At 37.0% G+C, this 11798-nt stretch overlaps 1 protein-coding gene across 3 annotated transcripts in view; it reads right to left on the bottom strand.

Moving 5' to 3' along the window:
• LOC122846277 (fatty acid-binding protein, brain-like) overlaps positions 1-11798 on the bottom strand; it is a 47263-nt gene that overhangs the window by 22870 nt on the left and 12595 nt on the right. The gene's annotated exons all lie outside the window — the stretch shown is intronic.

Below are 11798 nucleotides of genomic sequence, written 5' to 3'. Positions count from 1 at the left end.
AGCTATGTAAAAAATGCATCATATGTAGACGCATCATGATGTTTTTTTGTTTGTTTCTTCTTTTTTTTTTTTTGGTCACACTTAAATGTTTCAGATCATCAAACACCTTTTAAGATAAGACAAAGATACCCAGAGTAAGCATAGAAAGAAGTTTTCAAATGATGAGTTTGGTTATTAAGGGGGGAAAAAAACATTAATATCATCCTGACATGGTGAATGGTCTGTCTTTGAATAGTGCTTTATCAAATACATAGGACCTCAAAGCGCTTCACTCTACATTCACACACACACACACATTCACACATTTGCTTTTTAACTTTATGTGAAAAGGTAATGGACCCTCTTGTTAATCATGAATAGACTGCAGTTACCCACATTTTATGAGGAACTGAGTTTAACCTCAGACTATCAAAATTAAGAAAATTAACAACCAGTATAGTCAGGATGATTTGCTGCTCAAGGAAAGTGTCCAGCTAACAATTTGTGACTGTAACCCAAGCATATCTTGTTTAAGCAGCTGGACGATAATCTGGAACACACAAGCATATGCACCTTTAAACAGCTCGACAAAAAGTAAGATAAAAGCTCTGGTGTCCTATTTAAAGCATCTCCATCCGGTTCACGTACTGTGACAAGACATTATGCAGTTTGTTCATGCATGAAACTTGACTGGATAAAATAAATTCAAAGAGGTGATCAAAAAATGACAAATTGCTTCGTGGCAACTGGTGCCCTCCAGGTCGGCCCAAACAAGTTGCTACTTTTCTACATATTCTCAGGTTATTGTAGATCATTTATTTTCTCTTGATAAATTAAATCATGATTTGAAAATACATTTTGCATTTACACAAGTTGTATTTGGTCTATATATATATATATATGTTACCCACTTGTTAACATATATTTTTACTCTTGTATTTGAGTCTTTTACTGATTACTTTTTCACTCTCAGAATGCATTTGATTCTAGTTGTAGAGAGATGATATAACTAAAGTTCAAATTTCACAAATCTAGACTGTGAATGTCATGTTGCCAGATGCAAAACTGAATTATCAAATAAATTATCTTAAATTCTTGATTCATTTCCGGCCGCAAATAATTGACATTCCTCACACATTTAGGTAAAACAATCTGCATTCTCCATACTGACGCATGCACCAAGTTAGCTTCGCACAAGTTCACTGCAGGTCACCGGAGACCGAGTGTTTGATACTGCATCTGCTGAGGGAGGAGAGATTCCTCCCTCCTCCTGTGCCAATGAGCTCAGCCTCCTCAGCTGACCTCTGCTTTAGCCACGTTAATATTTTCTGCGTATCTCCAGCCATCGGTGTTTATGTTTGAGCACAGTTTTGATTTTCTTAGTTTTGTTTTTGCTTAGCTGTGTTTATGTTGCTTTCAGTGGCGTAGAATTTGACCCATTAAGTCATGTGTGTCTCGTATTTAGAAATGAAGAAATATTATGTACTAATATTAAAAGCATATCTTTAATACCTTTACAATGTGATATGATGCCGACTTTTTTTCATTTTCTGCTGATAAAATATTTTTGCACTTTATTGTGTATATATATATATATATATATATATATATATATATATATATATATATATATATATAATTTATCACCTTTCAGCCACCAGGTGTTTTGGTGGCGTTGGACATTTGACAGAAGACTTGGCACCTGGACAAAACAGGAAGCAAGGGAGGGGCAATCCCTATACAAACAAATGCCTGATATAAAATGTGTTGTGGTGGAAAACAACAGCAACATGCTTAAAAGTCATTGGTTATTGAACCACGCACTCACTAAGTGGTAATTTACACCCAAAAAGAAGCGTGTATGTCTCCTCAAATATTATATAAAACACGTTTGCTACAGAGTTGCAACATTATATTAAGACAAATCCACCCAGTTGTTAACTCCAGATTTGGGGAAGACAGTGTGTTGTTGATTTTAGCTGTAGCCAATCGGGGTTCCCCATCCAGCCAGCTGGTCTGACCTTGCGCCCCCCACAAGTGCCAAAAAAGGGTTCGATGGAGCAGCTGGTGAGCAGAGCGCCAGCTAAGAATAACCTGGACTTTCTGGGATGGAGGGAAGGGGATAAAGTTATCCTGAAGTTATCAGGTCCCTTTGCTGACCAATACCCATGTGAGGCACCAATAGCACTGGGTGGGATTCTCTGCCTGTTCCCCTCTGCCCCCTCCAGACCCTAGCTTTGCTTTGCTCCTTACTCCCTTGCTCTGCTGGTCCCCCAATCCCCTTTAAGCTGCCACTCAGGCAGCTCCAAATTTCCCTTTAAACTTTCTTCTTTTTTTTTTCCCTGTAAGTATTTATTTTATTTTATTTACCACTTTCTTCTGTTTTTCCTCGTCACAACGGAAGACTGGAGGATGAAACATTAACACGTGGAAATGGAATAATTTACCATGAGGGACATGGATTTTATTTTATTTTTAATTTATAAGTAATCTTGGATTGGATATACTGAAGTTATCCCCAGGCGGTTCTAAATGAGGAGGCTTAGTTTATATCTCTGAGATAGTCTCCACGTCACCATGGCTGAAGGTAGGACTGTTTCACCTGCTCTTGCCAGCCTTAACGCACAAACAATATTTGCCGTATTAATACATAAATAATGTTTCGCTGAGCAATTTGCTCAGTGGAGTAAGTGTTGAAAATGGTTGCTATAAATACTGGATATCATGTTGCAGGAGAATTAGCATTGCTCTCATGTGACGGACATGACTTGTGCTGCTGACTTCAGGTTTTAAAAACTGTGGAGGAAATTGTTCGGCTTCATCTACAACACACAATAAAACACTTAATATTATAGTGTTTTTGTAGATTCTTAGCTGAATTGACTGAATTTGCATTAATGAGACATGCAAAAGTATTTATAGCCCTTAAATTATATATATATACAAACAGCAATCTATTTTATTGGGACAAACAGTGCAGTGTTAAGAGTTATCAATGTAAATTGTTAATACCTGCTTTATAAATTGATTTCTTTTTACAAGCAAGGATCTGGCAAGTGTGACCTGCACTTGTTTTCAACCCCTTTTAGACTGATACTCCTAAATAAAATCTCCACAAAGCTGGCCTTTATGGAAGAGTGGCAAGCAGAAAGTTCTGTTTGTAGTTTGTCAAAATCATGTAGGAGACACAGGGACGATGCAAGAGAAGGAGCTTGGGTCATGTAAAACATGACGGAGTTAGCGTGAAACTGTGGTGATGCTTTTCTTTAGTAGGGGTGGAGATGCGGGTCAAAGTTGGAAGATTGATGGAGCAAATCAAAAAACCTTTAGAGGTTTTCAGAAAACTTAAGACTGGTCCTTCCTGCAGGACAACAGTCGTAAACTAACAACCAGAGCTACAGGTTTAGATCAAAGTTTAGACACAAATCTAAGTAAGAATTTACGGCAAGCTCAACGACAATCTATGTCCAATATGGCCAGTGTCAGGTTAACTTACATACATAGAAAATATATGTAGAAAAATGTGCAGAGTTTCAGTTTGTAGATGTGCAAAGCTAGCGGAGACACACTTCAAAAAAATTGCAGCTGTAATTACAACAAAGGGTGGCTCCACAAACTATTAACGCAGAAGCGCTGAATGCAATTACCTGCAACAATTCTCAAAAGTTTATTTGAGCAAAGTTTTGAAAACTGTTTAATTTAATGTTCCAGTATATGCACATATAGAATTCAAAGAAATAGTTTAAAAGTCTGTGATTGTAATGAAACAAAGAGTCAAAAGAAATGAACATTTTAGCAAGGCTCTGTCTCAGTATCACACCGACACTAACAACAGCATAGAGCAAAACAACATTGCTGCTCCCACTCCTACCATTACAAACAACTGTTCTTCATTTCAGTGAACCAGGGCGACTACCTTAGTACCAAAACAGGTAGAACTGGTTAAGTGTGTTTATTTATTTATTTGCTTAATTTGTTTCTGTTGTTTTTGGCAATGTTGCATTTGACATAGTTTCAAAACTAGGATTGAGAATATTAACACTAGTCAAAGTTCCCAAACAGGTGAAAAAGTTGCATATAAATGTTGAGGGAACCATGGCATCAGTCATTTGTGACCAAATCAAACATCCCAGATTAATCAGATTTCTTAATCATTATCAATATTATTTCAGTGCAGCTTTCTGGTGTTTAGTAGGTTTGTTGAGAAATTTGTGTTATATTTAATCTTAGTCAGATTAGGGGCATGTATTCTGAGACTAAATGATTATTTAATTATTATTTTAATGGTCAGATAAATTGCATCCAGATTTTCCAAAACATCTAGTATTTAAAAACCAGAAGGTTTCAGTGCCCCCTGGTGGAAAAAACCATGTAATTAAACCTCATCGCATTAGAATTTATAAAGCAACTGCTTGCTGCTCAATCGTTCAAGCATCACTCTTGTGAATCTCACCCGCAGGAGCCAAAGCCCCCTCGGCGAGTGCAGCCGGGGGCTCCAGCACAGCGGCACAGACAAGCTCTCTCAAATCAAAAGCTTTGGAGGTCATCAGAAAGGTGAAAGTGTCTGTGGAGCTGCTGATCGCCCTGGCTGCTCTCCTGTCCTGGGTGGTAGTAGGTGTGGTGATGTTTGACTTTGTCGAATACAAAGCAGTACCAGGTGAGTCACAAACGCCTCGGAGTGTGTTTGCTTAAACTGTAAAGACTTCTGAATGTTTTTGTTTTCATTTCTACCTTCCCCAGATGTACACCAAATCATAACGGACCCAGTTCAAGCTGTAAACGATGCTGTAGACGAGGTGTCCAGTCTGCTAAATAAGTTCCAAGGTACGCCTTATTGTAAAGTGCAACATGATTGCATGTAAATATCTCAGTCAAGCACTGAAATGGCTTTGCTTTTTTTTCCCCAGAATGTGCTCCTGATTTAAGTAGCCCCTCGTCTGCTGCGTCTTACGCTGCTGAAGAGATTATAGAAGCAAAAGATGCATTTGTTCGATACTTTTCAGATGAAGAAGGTTTGCCAATGCACCTGTAGTCAACAAAACAAATTAAATTAAATGTAATACTAACTTAATGTGCCTGTATTTACATCACAGGAACCTTTTATCCAAGCTACATCGATCCCGTGGTCATTGGAAGAAGAGCTTTCCACTCAACCAACGATTTTGTGTATGGAGTGTTTGGCTCCTTCAGGGACTCACTGTGTGCTACTGTGGATACTGTAACGGATGCAGTTTTGGATTTAAAAAAAGGTGTGTGTTCTGGTGTCTGATTATATTATAATTAAATTAAACATAATCAGTCTTTTGAAATTCTTGCAACAACAGCCTACTTGAACCAATTGTGGAAATGTTTCTCCCAAATCCTTTGTCTTCTCCTCAGGAAAACTTGATCTCAGCTACATTGACCCTGTGATAATTGGCAGAGGGTTCTTCGGTGTTATTAATAACTTTGTTTCCGAGGTGGGGGCCTTCATCCAGAATTTGCTCTGCCTCCTATTGGACTCCACATTGGATGTAGTGAAAGGTACTATCTGAGAACAGCTGTGGTCATGTTGGAAAAATTAGGGCACCCTATGACAAACCTGTTACTTATTAATAAAACGTTATTTTAAAAAGGACAGTTTATGGTTAGGAATTCATTATGATGGCCCAGGACAAGATTAGAAAATTGTTACTCAGCATTTTGAAATATATATTTAAACCTTAGATGTTTAGTCTCATGTTTCCTCCTGATTGCCAAAAGACAACAGACAAGTTTATCCTGAGAGCAGACTGCAAGATGCTTAAAGAATCTTATAAAATGCCATCACTTTTCCTACAGCAGGGCAAGGAGGAAATACTTTCTCCATAAGAAACCATGTTTGGACACCATAACAGACCACATGCATGACATCAACAAAATGCAGTTCACCATCATGGGATTCTCCCTTAGGCCTTCTGATCTGTATCTAAACTAAAACTGGAGCAGAACTGAAACCTGCAACATGACAATGATCCATGGTATTAAGTTAAATATAGGATTAAACATCAAGAAGAGCGGACATTTCTTAATAATGAACTGAATATTTTACGCGCTTTCCTGATTCTTCGCATGACTGTATCTCACATAGTTTGCATTGCCCACTACACTGTGAAACGGGATTTTCTTTTAATACTACGTTTGTGTTTTCAGGAGCCACTGACATTAGCTTCATCGATCCGGTGGTATTGGGCAGGACATTTTTTTATGTTATAAATGACACTGTTGGTGGAATAACGGGCTACGTCCAGGACATACTGTGTGCCATCTTAGACACCGTATTGGATGTATCTAAAGGTACTGCATCTCATTTCCTTCTTGTGCAAGACTCAAGTTAGCTCAAACGATGTGAAAAATCTAAATAAAAAATTTTAAGTTCAATTTATTTATATAGTGCACATGCACATAAAATGTAATCTCGAGGCTCTTCATTACCTTATCTATTTAAACCAGTTGTGCTAAATTCTCTTTTACAGAGGTAAATGGAGTACTGGTCGCTGAATTTAAAATTAGTTGTCTATTTAATTAAACTAAAACATGATGAGCTGTTCTGCAAAGCAGAGTTGCACATTTTAAGAAGCACGGTAAAAAAGAAAATTGTCCTTTTTCCTGGTCTCTTGATTCCCTTCAGTACAACTTTTTCATCTTCAAATATATGTAAAACTAAAAATCTTTTATGATGTCACTTGACTAAAGTTTGTCTTAACTTTGTCTTGTCTTCTCTTCTCAGGAACAATAGACATCAGCTATGCCGACCCCGTGGTCCTGGGCAGGAAATTCTTCAATACCATTAATGATGCTGTGAATGGAATGGCGGGCTGCATTCAGGACATACTTTGTGCTTTCTTAGACGTCATATTGGATGTCTCTAAGGGTGAGGCCTTCCTGTTTTCCTGTTTGTTTTGTGCCAATTGTAACTACAAAATAATAATTTATGTTTTATATGTTTTATCAAAGTCGTTTTTTCTGTTTCCTTTTCTTTCAAAATGCAAATACATGATAACGTCACGTCTTAATTGTAGGATGTCAGTCTGAAAAAATTTATTTTATTTTATTTTATTTTAACACTTTTCACGCAGTGTAATAAAGTCATTTTTTTCTGTAAATGCTGGTAAAAGCTAAAATACGTTGAATTTGAGATTATGCTTAAGGTATTATTTTTATCAACTAACTTTGATGGCAGCAAAGACATAAATGCATAATAGTAAGTATTATACCTTTATTGTTCTTCACAGGAACCATTGACGTCAGCTTTATTGACCCTGTGGTGATCGGCAGAAATATCTTCCACATTCTTGATGAATTTGTGAATAACATCACAGGATACATCCAGAATGTGCTTTGTGCGATTTTGGATGTGGTACTGGACACAGTGAAAGGTACAATGCTACCTGGATTTATTACCTTATATCTAAATTTCACATTCCATTAAACGCTCTCTTGCTCTATTTTTATGTATTTATTTTTATCAGACCTCCAGGAGGCTGTGGGATTCAGGCCCTTATCAGCTTTGCAGACAACAGCAGAAATCATTAAAGAAAATATCAACATTGTTACGAGCTACCTCTCTACAACGCTGATAGGTGAACAAGGTGAGTCATGATTTTTATCCCATAACATAATGTGTTCAGAGAGCATTTCTTCACATTTGGTGCATCCTTCACACATAAACATGTTCTGGTTCTTCCAGCGATCATTCCGGAAGTTTCCGTTGACCCGATGAAAGTTGTTGAGGATGCGGTACTGGAATTTACCGACAAGAAGGATTTGTTCTTGGGCTACATGTCAAGTATGCTTGGTGGTGATCAAGGTGGGGGTGTTAGCAATTACTGTGAATCACAAAATATTATGCTACTCTGAAATCTGATCACTATTAACTTATATGATTTTAGGTGAACCTGTCAGTCCTCCAGCTGTAAATGTTGTCACTGAAAAAGGTTTGGATTTTTGATCTCACTAGTTGTCAGAATATAGTTGTTACACATTTTATACGATATATGATACGATATGATACAATACGATGAATTACAATGCAATACGATACGATCCAAACTTTAGAGCCTATTACAATTCTATGTGGTGTGGAAAGCTCTAAACCAAAAACTTCTGCTCCTCTTTGTTAAGATGAAGCTGTTGTTTCTCCATCTGATATTACTCTGGTGAGAAAGAAAGGTGAGCATTACAATAATTTTCCTGCATGTTGCTGTAAAAAGACATTAATGCTTGACTCTAAAAACAGCGATATCTTCTTGTTGTAGGAGAGTTTCTACCTCCACCTGAAAAAGGTGAGAAAAAGTCTCCATGCTGTGAACAAATGATTGTATTTTTTCTAATATGAGCAGGTGTGTTGCAAACAAATAAAATGAATAGATTGGTAGAATGGTTTCTCTACAGATTTACTAAAGACTTCTCTTGCATGTTGGTATTGATTGCGTTTGTTTTTTGCTTTTTTGTTTTACCACAATTAACCGGATTGATGATGTGGTCTTTGTTATTGACTGAGTTAATGTTTATTCCACACACCAGTCTTAAATCATTGCAAACGGTTTGTTGGTTTAGGTCTTGTACCTCTCCTGGCATGACTGAATATGCGTCATTATGCTTGTCATAATAAATATGTTAAACAACACTGACTTTGTTTTCTGTTATTACAATTTGTTGTAACCTTTCACAAAACTACATGATTTTTTTTTTTTTGTGGTTGTTATGACTACGATTATCTTGTGTTGATCCTTGAAGAACATTGTCTTTGTATGAATACGTATGGGAACCTAAAACAATGTATTAATATTGCATTTTTCTGTGTCCTGCATTTTCTGTGTGACTAAATGTAAACTTTATCCCAGCTATTTATAGAAACAAACTAGTACAATAGGAATGGAAATATTTGAACACATACACAGTTTTCAACGCTCTTTGTCGCACCTAAATGAAACCAATTTTACCGTCAAACAGTCGGCTTGGGTCAAAACTAAAGGCGGTTTTTTAATGATGAGTTAAGGGAATAAAGCTGCTTAAAGCAATCTGATCATGTGTGGGAAAGAAATCGACAATGAAATGTAATAGCTGGTTGGGCTAACATGGCTTTTATGTTATTGTGCAGAAATTCCCTTGAGCATGAACGGCCTGTTTAATGCCACAGCATTTCGGGTGCATTTAAGTGCAGACTTGGGCTAGATCACTTTAAAGTCTTCATTTTGTTTTAGTTTCCTAAAAGGAATTTATTTTTGTTCTTTTTGGTCAGCAGTGGTTTCGGCCTTGAAATTTTCCCATAGAGAGGTCAGAGTTCCCCACATGAACTCTGACCTTAACTGAGGCAAGTATGAACAGCAAAGCAATTTAAAATATTTCAGCAGTTTTTATAAGCTGCATTTTATATTTACCCAGATTATTTTAGGTTAGCAGAACATTTTTTTGTAGATTCAGGTTCAGTTGGGAGGTTCTCCATGTAGGGAGGTTATAAAGGTTAAATATTTTTTTATCTAAAATAAATATTAACAGTGCCCAAATATTTCCATACTTAACTCTACTGTAAATATTGGAGTTATATTAACTGGATTTTTTGTGGTTGAGTGTTTGATTTGACCTGTGCATCTATTTAAAAAAAGTCTCTACTATCATCTTGGGTATTTCTGCTATTTCCACACTTTTGATCTGCACCCTAAAGACTATTTTATCTTCATGTAAATTAACAAAGATGTGGACATGGGCTTAATAGTGATTACAAAAGTCCCTGATACAGTTGCAGAGATGATGCGTGCCGTCAAAGATGAAGCTGCCTCTGCTGCAGAGGAGGCTGAGGCTGAAGAGGCCACTGGCACTGCCGACGAAGCAGGAGTGACCAAAACAGAGGAAGATGAGGGTATTCAGACGTTTATTCGGTCACACATTCACCAAACTGAAGAACAATCACTAAATTTGATGCTATCACTTTATTAGTGAAACACACTGAAGAAATCCAACTTGAGCCTTCGCTGAAAGAGGAAATCATAGATGTTGGAATTGAGGAGGGAACAACGGTAGAGGAAGAAGAGACGGCGGATGAGGTTCCACCAAAGGAAGATCCAGAACAACTGGAGCATGAGGAAAAACCTGAGGTGGAAGACGAGATTTTAAAAACAGGGCAAGAACAAGAGGAGGGCGAAGTTAAAATAGAAGACATCTTGCTAGAAGAAGAGACACAAACAACAGAGGGAGAGCGAGCAGAACAAGAGGAAAAGGAAAAAACAAAAATTGAAGCAACAGTAGAAGATAAAGGAGAGGAAGAAGAGGAGGAACTTGAAACTTTTGAGGTTTTGGTAGAGAGTAAGGAGGAGACTGAAGAGAAAGAATTAGGAAAAATAAAAACTGAAGGCAGGGAACAAGATCAAGAGGAAAAGGAGGTCTCCACAGCTGAAGAGAAAATTATTGACAGTGAGGGGGAAAACGACAAAGCACAGTATGAAGCTGGTGATGAAAATTTGGAAAAACAGTCATTAGCTCGAGAACTAGAACCTCTGCTTCCCAAAACTCCTGTTAACGATTCTGGTGTGTCTGAGTCGGGCGAACAGGAAGAGGAAAAAGTAGGAACATCTCCTGATCACAAAGACGAAGATTATGCAGAACTAAAGCGTGATCACGATGAAAATAATAATAACAGTGAGAGCAAAAAGGCAGAACCTGAAGAAAAGGGGAAGACTCATGCTCCCTTTGAGAGGATGAAGAAAGCTGACTACAAAATATCACCAAAAGAACCCACCGGCCAATATGAAACAGGTATTACCATCACAAATACTTGCTTTTTATTTCTACTGACGTTATCAAAAATGTTTGATGTGATAAATGTCTGTGGTTTTGTTGATTGTTTCCATTTTGCCGCCACATTTCAATGACTTATTGATTGTTCTTCAACAACACATCATAAAGTGACCAAGGCCCAACAGTGTCAAATGAGCCTCACTGCAATTTATGTCTCTGTGTATGTTTTGGCTAAGCAGTATGGATGTGAGGTCTTGTGGCTTGGCTAAAAATCTCAAAACATGTACTTTGGTCTATAAAAAGCAAATTTAAAATTTTAGGCCACAAGTCCACCAGGTACATGACGTGACACAAAAAATAGTGGTGGCAGCATTATGCTCTTTAATTCAAATGGAAGTAGGAATTTTTATCCCTAGTTCCATTTGAAGTATACACCCAAAGGTCTGTGCAATTAAGACACAATGTTATCTTGACCCATTTATCTCAGTTATGTCAAAAATAATGGACAAAAAGTCCAGGAATGATTAAGAGAGGTTTCGGGAAGAATAAAAAAATACTTCTGATCCATGTCATGCAAGATAAGAAGCAGAAGAAAGAAAATGATAACATATACATGAAAAAGTTGTAATTTCAAAAGATTTATACTGACCTAAAGCAGTGAAAGTTTGGTTTGATTTAAAGAAAATACCAGAAAATTGGAAAAAGGGAAAAATAAAGCATCAGTATCAGGCATGCACTGTATTTTATTTGATATTTAAATTATTTATGTGGAAACTTAAATACAAAAAGCTAAAATTAAAAAATAAATCTTCTGATTACTTTAGACCCCAAGGAAAAAGAAAAGGAAACTACTTCCACAGAAGACAGGAAAATCCTGAAAGAAAAAATACAAGTACAAATACATACCAAAGAAAAGGAATCTCAAAAAGAAGAAATAAAGGTCAAGAAAACTCCAAAAGAAGAAATTAAAGCAGAGAAGCCTCTAAAAGAAAAGACAAAGGCAGAGAAGCCTCACAAAGAAGAAAAAAAAGTTGAGAAGCCTCCAAAAGAAAAACTAAAAGTCG

Source organism: Gambusia affinis, linkage group LG16 (assembly GCF_019740435.1).
Source record: "Gambusia affinis linkage group LG16, SWU_Gaff_1.0, whole genome shotgun sequence".
In the NCBI taxonomy this organism is placed as follows: Eukaryota; Metazoa; Chordata; class Actinopteri; order Cyprinodontiformes; family Poeciliidae; genus Gambusia; species Gambusia affinis.
This window is presented reverse-complemented; position numbering and strand designations above follow the sequence as displayed.